This window comes from Amblyomma mixtum, chromosome 4, assembly GCF_055824585.1.
Source record: "Amblyomma mixtum isolate Tamu chromosome 4, ASM5582458v1, whole genome shotgun sequence".
In the NCBI taxonomy this organism is placed as follows: Eukaryota; Metazoa; Arthropoda; class Arachnida; order Ixodida; family Ixodidae; genus Amblyomma; species Amblyomma mixtum.
Window position 1 is genome coordinate 56773819 of NC_143015.1, and position 8193 is coordinate 56782011.

The 8193-nt window shown below is 49.9% G+C and overlaps 1 non-coding gene across 1 annotated transcript; it reads right to left on the minus strand.

Moving 5' to 3' along the window:
• Nucleotides 1-4997: 4997 nt before the first annotated feature.
• Nucleotides 4998-5139, minus strand: LOC149346542 (U4 spliceosomal RNA). The gene has a single exon (XR_016282610.1). It is a non-coding gene; the product is annotated as a U4 spliceosomal RNA (small nuclear RNA).
• Nucleotides 5140-8193: the final 3054 nt, after the last annotated feature.

Consider the following 8193-nt stretch of genomic DNA (forward strand, 5'->3'; position numbering starts at 1 on the left):
TGCTCGAAAAAACACATACATTTATATTCTCAGGCAGCGCCCACATCTACACACCACGTGCCTTACCGCAGCCCTCACTTACCCCCTAGCACTAACATTATTGCTCAGAAAATCGCACTCCGCCGCATACAACCTAACTGATGTGTCACTCACGCACAAGGCTGCCTTTTTCTTTATGTGAAAGGCTTGCAATAAAAGCCTCGCCTGCTTGAATCTGTTCCTGCCCAGAATCCTCGCCTTTTCCAGTCGAGGTGCACACTTGCACGTATTAACGTGGCTCACCAAAGTGGCGTATTTGTCTTTATTATTCACTACCTTTTTGTCATGTTCCCCAAGGCGTTTGTTGATGCACCTCCCCGTTTGCCCTATATAGGACATACCACAGGTCAGGGATGTTTTATGCTGCACCCAGGGCGCTCAGGGCCACAAATCCGGGGTATAAGTTTGCACAACTTGTTTGGGGCTGAAAAAACGAGCAGTACCTTGTGCCTGTTAGCCACCTTCTTCAAATCGTGTGACACTTTGTGCACATAAGGCATGACTTCAGTCCAAAGAATCTTGAAGAAAGGGGCCCTGCGGTAAAACCTGAAGTCATGTCTGAAGTCATGTGGGATGTCAGCACACGTTACAGAACCCCAGGTGGCCGAAATTTTCGGAACCCTTCACTACGGCGTCCCTCATAGGCAGAAGATCGCCGTCGGTAGGGCCTGTTACGATCCATCAGCGGCAATTTCGACGGGTCGTTCAACTTGACCCCACGATGACCTCACAGAAAAGGGTGACTTTCTGGGAAGTGGCCGATGAGGCTCTTCCTACACTAGGCTCGGCGAAAACGACCTCCCCTTCGAGAAGCAACCGACGAGAGGAAAAAAAAAGGTGTCCGTCGTCTTAAAAAAAAAACCCCGGAAGAAATCAGAGGAAGCCTGCGCAGCTGCGGCTGTGACGTCAACAGGCCACACCTGTGTTCGATGGACGCGAGCGGCTGACACAATGCTATAGGAATGCGGACTTATCTTCATCCTCGCCAGTTCCCACGTGCGGGCTCTCAACAGGTGTCTTAGTTGACTGTGCTAGTGCCGATCTTTTGTGTCGCGATGTATTGTCGCCTGGAGAAAGGGCGGAGCCTTGGGCTATATAACCTGCGACCAAAGTGAGCACGAACGCTCTGGACCTTCGGTAATAGGTTCATCCAGTGTGGCTCTGAACCTTGGGTAATAGGTTCATCCATTGGCTCTGGGCCCTGGAAAAAAGGCTCATCCAGTCAATCGACGTCATGAACTCTTAAATTTTGATTCCTTGTTCTTTTTTATGTAAATAAGTGTCTTAGTTTCTTGCCATTAAATCGGCTTGTTTTCGTATCTCCAACCATCTGAAGTTCAGACTGTTCCTCATCCCGGCCACGCTACCTCGAGCCGCAACTAGTTGCCAGCGGTGGGATCCGAAGCCCGGGATCCGAAGAGACTGGTGGGATACGAAGACCCAACAACTGTGGATCAGCAATCGGAATCTGAAGCCACAAGCGACAACAACGGTCGGCCAGCGAGAGTGCAGCTGTCTCGGGTCATGATCAAGTGTGTGGGTGAGTGCTTGGCTTTTCCTTTGATGTGGACCAGGTTCGAAGAGAGGGTTAAAATTTAGAACTGGTAGACACCTGTGCTTAAATCCTAGAGGTTTGGTATTTTTGCATAGTTGTTTTGGAAATAGCTCAGACTCAAGGCTATCATGGACCTACAGAAACTGCAGAAGCCGGACCTGTTGCTGTTGTGTGAGTAACTGGGGATTGAGACAAGGGGTTTGGCACGAGAACCCGTAATAATTCCAGCTATTACTGATTTGGGGGCAGATGATGAGGAGTTCTGTGAAGCGTGGAGCCTCATCGAACAAAAAAAGAAAGAGCGGGAAAAAGAGGAAGAGAGGTGTGAGCGTGAACGTGAGAGTGAAGCAAAATTACTGAAGCTAAAGGCTGAGCTCAGTAAGCTAGATATGGAGTTGAGCGAGAGGTTGGGCTGTCGTCCCCAGCAAGTGGAACCTCTTCTCAACAAGATGGCAGATGAGATGGGTGAAACGATTCTGCAGCGGGCGATTGAGCTCCGTAACTTAGAAGAGTTGAGAGAGAGGTCGGGCAGTTGTCCCCAGCAAGTAGTACCTCTTCCCAACAAGGAGGCAGGCGAGAAGTGTGAAACTATTCCGCAGAAAAGCCTCCGCGTGGAGAAAGAACAGGAAAAGCGAAATCCTTGCGAGGAAAAAGAAAGGTGTGACGCGCTTCCTGTTAGCCCTGAGACAGATAGCGCGTTGGCAGATAAGGCAGAGGTCCCGCGCCAGAAAGAATGCAGTAAGGTTCGGTGTGCACGCGATGACAGAACCAGAGAAGGGACACCGCTGGTGCAGCTGGCGAGCGCTAGCAGCCAGGAAGTTGAGGCGGTACTAAGGGGCACAAAGAGTGAACGGGAATTGCCTGACGGCAACAGTGAAGCGCCAGGCAAGAGCCCAACGCTCGCCGCAAGGTGCCACAGAAACGCGATTGATTCTGTAACCCGAAATGGGTTTGATGCTGCTCCGATAGAAAGGCAGCAGGAAAATGAGCTTTGGTGCTCAGATGGAACCACAGGAGTGGACGATACGACAGTTGAGCCGCCGCCTAGCAGTGTGAGCAAAGCGCAAGTAGCATCGCAGCGCAGGAAAAATCGCGAACGCGACAAGCGATTGAGAAATGCTAGGGTAGGTGTGGATGCTAATGCGAGGGCCGGCAAATCAACTCAGGATGGCACCGCGAGAACTGTTGACCGAAAGGGAAAATCAGTGACATTTTCCCGAAGGCGCATGGGCCCGATGAAAGCCCAGGTGACTGCCCTTGTGGGCCGAAAGAGGGACAGACGGCGTAGTCGTTGGACACGAGACGCAGGCTTTGCGCTACGAAGAATAGGGCGCGACAGCCACACAAAAGGGCGCCGCAGAGAGCGCGTGAGTCGAAGGGGGTCGCGACAGGCAGGGACAAAGAAATGGAGGAGGCACCCTTTCCACAGTAGGTCGAGCAGAGGCGGAACCAATCAACCCCGCAGTGTTTTTGAAGCACCTGCTTGGGGACCGGCCATCCGACCACGACCGCGCGGCTGAAGAATGTCCTATTCGGGGAATAAGTGTTTGCCTTTTCTTTGGTTGCATTGACTCACTGTAAAAAACTGGGACCAGGGATGAAGGCAAACACAGTTTCAGTTTTTACTGGTAGTGGTGAGTGGTTTTTGTAAACTAGATGATTTTCGCTCAGTTGCGCACTTTAGGGGGATGTTTTTTTTTGGTTTTTTAAAGTACATACAGAAAGGGACGCGGACGCTCTTAGCAGTCCGGGATGCTCTCCATGAACCAAAATTGCTACTAATAGTTTTTTCGTGCGGTTTTGAAAGTGAGGGTGTACACTAGCAGGTTCGGTTTTTCTCAGCTTGCGTGGGTCCCGGGAGTTTTCAGTGTGAGCTATTCACAACGGCTATACTAACCGGATTATAGCACCCTCTTTTGGAACTGGTTTGCTCGGAGGGAGGTTGAGTGCTTGCTTGCGCATGTGGTTGAAGTATCAGAGACGCCTCAAAGAATTTGGCCGGCGTAATAGAAGGCCACGTTGCGAGCGGCAGAGGGCTTCTGGCATACTTCTGCGAGCAATTAGCCCAAGTCGTCTCTTCGTGCAGCAACGATGACTGCTACTCGCCGAGACTCGTCTGGCGGGGGAGGTAGCTGTTACGATCCATCAGCGGCAATTTCGACGGGTCGTTCAACTTGACCCCACGATGACCTCACAGAAAAGGGTGACTTTCTGGGAAGTGGCCGCTGAGGCTCTTCCCACACTCGGCTCGGCGAAAACGACCTCCCCTTCGAAAATCAACCGACGACAGGGGGAAAAAAAGGGTGTCCCTCGTCTTAAAAAAAAAAACCCGGAACGAATCAGAGGAAGCCTGCGCAGCTGCGGCTGTGACGTCAACAGGCCCCACCTGTGTTCGATGGACGCGAGCGGCTGACACAATGCTATAGGAATGCGGACTTAGCATTTTCCTCGCCAGTTCCCACGTGCGGGCTCTCAACAGGCGTCTTAGTTGACTGTGCTAGTGCCGATCTTTCGTGTCGCGATGTATTGTCGCCTGGTGAAAGGGCGGAGCCTTGGGCTATATAACCTGCGACCAATGTGAGCACGAACGCTCTGGACCTTCGGTAATAGGTTCATCCAGTGTGCCTCTGAACCTTGGGTAATAGGTTCATCCATTGGCTCTGGGCCCTGGGAAAAAGGCTCATCCAGTCATTCGACGTCATGAACTCTTAAATTTTGATTCCTTGTTCTTTTTTATGTAAATAAGTGCCTTAGTTTCTTGCCATTAAATCTGCTTGTTTTCGTATCTCCAACTTCGAAGCTTCACACTTTCCTCAGCCCGACGACTCAACACGCTACCAAATGGAGCCCGGGTTCGAGCTTTCCTGTGCGCCACAACAGGCCCCATACGTCATGGACCAACACCAAATGAACGTTGAGACCGTGAGTTGGGTCGTGCGCAGACCCAGGAGGCCTGCGGGCCTCGAATTCTCGTGCTAAATAAAGTTTCCCCATCCATCCATCCGCCCGCCCATCCCTCCCTCCTTTCGTCCGTCCGTCCATGCATTCGTTTTCAAGCCGTTCATAGGGGAGTTTTGGAAACGCTTATTTGCGTCACCTTCTGCTGAGGACAGCCCGATTCACCGACCAATACATAAACCACGTGAGTGCAGTGGGGTCGTGCGCGGACCCTGGGGTGTGCCCCGAATTCCTGTTGTATTAAAGTTTTCTCTCTCTCTCTCGGCACGCTACAGCTCGTGAACAGGGAGTGGCATGTCGGAACCCACCGTCTTGCTTCTGAAGACAAAGTGTGATCCGCCCAGCGCGATGAACTGAAGCACTTCCACGGACGCCACCTCATAGTAGATAGTAGAATGGCCAGGCGCGTTTACTAAACAGTCTTTCTTTTGATTTTGGTTATGAGGCCCCGAAGGGCCTTCCAAAAATTGCCTCGGCCGACGGTATTTCACGTCGTCCAGGCGGGGTATTGGGAAAAGTTTTCAACTAGCAATAGTCGCTCCTCAGTCGAGACTTCATGGGATGCGACACTGCCTCTGCGCAAAGCTGACAGGATCCGGGCAGCGTTGGGTAGCCTTTCTCGCCATGCCTGCTTATTGGTCCAGTTCTCAGAGGGGCTTAAGAAAAGAAAGCCGCCAAACCGCATGAAAACTCGAGGTACAAATTTCACAAAAGGCTTCTTGACTATACGGAGCAGCAGCCGTTTAGTTGAAGCAATGAAACTGCAATTCTAAAAAGCTTGTTCTGGCGGAAATTGGCATTCAAAAACTGCTTAGCTTGAACCGAGAGCGTGACACGTGATGGCATGAATGGCGCATGCTGACTGGGCAGTGCGTATGACGTTGACAGCTTTCAGCAATACCTGTTTTTGGGTTAGTTATTTGTTTTCTCAGAAGTCTGCAAAAAAAAATATATGGGGACACTTAAGCTCCACCTTAAGGGCATGACGTCGCAGTTGCCTGCGGTCGTCTCTAGTTAAACACACCCACTCTTTGTCATGCATTCGTAAGACACTTTTAAGGGCCACACAAAGTACATGTGAACCCCAGCTTGTGCCCAAACCGTGCAAGCGTGCCTTGCGCGGCCTTATCGGCAATATACCTGGCTCGCAGCCATGTGATGGGTTCGAATCTCTCTTGGCTTTCTAAAATATTCAACGCAAATGAATATACTTTATGAGGATAATCATTTGAGACATGCGGCTAACTTTGATATTTATTACATGCGAACTTTCAATCACTTTAATTCGACGCGTGACGTCACGTTTCAAATGATCGTTGTGGGTTTGAAATTCCCACGGGAGGTTATGCGGCTGCGATGCTATGAGCCTATCGACCAATTAGGAATTCTAGCGTTCAATGCCACCGAAGGCGGCTATTCTGTGATACCATCTCCTTAACTCGATCGCATTAAAATACGAACCCGCGAATTTTGTCCAAATTTTATCGCCTGTTTTATAGAATTCGAAAAATATTCCCACCTTTCCTTACGCCTGCCAAAGCGATTTTTTATGAGTGTCTTACGCTGTCTCGGTCTGTCTTGTTAACCCTGGCCTGTCTGATCAAAGAACCCCAGGTGGTCGAAATTTCCGGAGCCCTACACTACGGCGTCCCTCATAGCCTCAGTCGCTTTGGGACGTTTACCTTGGGAAATTTTTGGGACGTTTACCTTGGAGATTTTGGGTTTGGGAAACCAAAGCAATCTATTCATGGCGGCAGTTTACAGCCGCTATGTACTTACACGACATATCCGTGCACTCAGAAAAAATAATCTGCTGATTTTCGCTGCACTGCCATCATGGACTTTCTCAGATTATGCTGCATACGCCCGATAAGTTGCAAGCGGCAAATATTAGAACGTTGGCTTTGTACTTGTCAGCCACCTGCTTGAGATTGTGTGGAAGGCCTCTTGTATATAAGCAATCACGACGATTAGTTGTTTTCTGGTGTTCAATTCGCCCTAATCAGCCGTCAACGTTGGCTGGCTTGTGTTTATTTAAAAGCTTCTAGCAGACACAGGAAATCAAGGGCTCTGGGTATCCCGCTTGGTGAATATCTTTGTCTAGCGCCGCATAAAAACTACGTGCCCTCTCATGCTCACAAGTTTTTCGCACTGCCAAACTTAGGCAAGTCGCCACCATTCTTCTCTTGATAAGGCTGTACTTTTTTGGACTAAGCATGCTTGTAAAACCATCAGACTTGTTCGTCGTGTTTAAAAACAAGTCTTAAATCAAGAAACTCAAGGCTGTTATTGTTGGGCGCTTCTAGGAGGAAACAAAATGCACTGGTGAGCGTGGTAATGATGCCATCAAAAATGGTGCTTGGTTTGAACCTGTCTGACTTGTGAGGGCGAATAAATAGCCCACAGAACTAAATATGCGAACAGTATCAGGTCAGTAGAAGACGATCATCAATACTTTTGTCAGCACTATGCAAAAACATGTCGCTAAATATTGGTTTGGTTTGGTTTGATTTATGGGGGTTTACCGTCCGAAAGTGACTCAGGCTATGAGAGGCGCCCAAGTGAAGGGCTCCGGATAATTTCGACCTCCTGGGGTTCGCTACAACGTCGCACAGTACATGGGTCTCTAGCATTTCGCCTCTATCGAAATGCGACCTCTGGGGCCGAGTTCGAACCCGCGCCTTTCGGGTCACCACCCGAGCATCATAACCACTCAGCCACCACTGCGGCTGTCTCGAAATCTTGGACTAAGAAAACGACCAATTCCAGCGCCGCCACGCCGCCGCGGTGGCTCAGTGGCTATGGTGCTCGGCTGCTGGCCCGAAAGACGCGGGTTCGATCCCGGCCGCGGCGGCTGAATTTCTTTGGAGGAGAAATTCGAGGCCGGTGTACTGTGCGATGTCAGTGCACGTTAAAGAACCCCAGGTGGTCGAAATTTCCGGAGCCCTCCACTACGGCGTCTCTCATAGCCTTAGTCGCTTTGGGACGTTAAACCCCATAAACCAAACCAAACCAAACCAGCGCCGCCACGCAGAACTTAAAAGCGTTTGTTTGTGGAAATTGGCAGTAGAATAAAGGTAAAATTTCAGACATGCCAAATAATCTTCGTGAAAGACATGAGAGCGCAAAACAGCAACACGGACGAGTAAGGGAACAGGACGAGCGCTGCCCTTACTCGTCCGTGTTGCCGTTTTGCGCTCTCATGTCTTTCACGAATATGCACCAACAAGCCCAGCTTGAAATACTTCTAAATAATCTTCACAGCTACTTCCTATTAGGTCCCGAATTATGGTTTCTCCCTTTAGAGCGATCTCTTCAATGCTTCCAAGCTTTCATCGTTCTCGTTTTAACAGTCATGGTAACTGCTTAACCTTAATCGTAATTGATTAAAATTTATCAGGAGCTATACTCTACGACGACTCTTTCTGTAGCGGCTAAAGCGCTCGGCTGGTAAGCACGAGGCCGCAGGTTCAAACCTTCCCGCGGCTTCCGCGTTGAGATAGAGGCGAAACTCAGTGGGAGTGTTTCTTGTTGCGACTGGTAAATGAAAGAAAAGTAAAATTTCCGAGCCGGTCCAGTGGCAGAGGCGAGCCACAGTCAGTGCCACGTGCAGAATATGAGTTAACGAAATCATGCTGTCG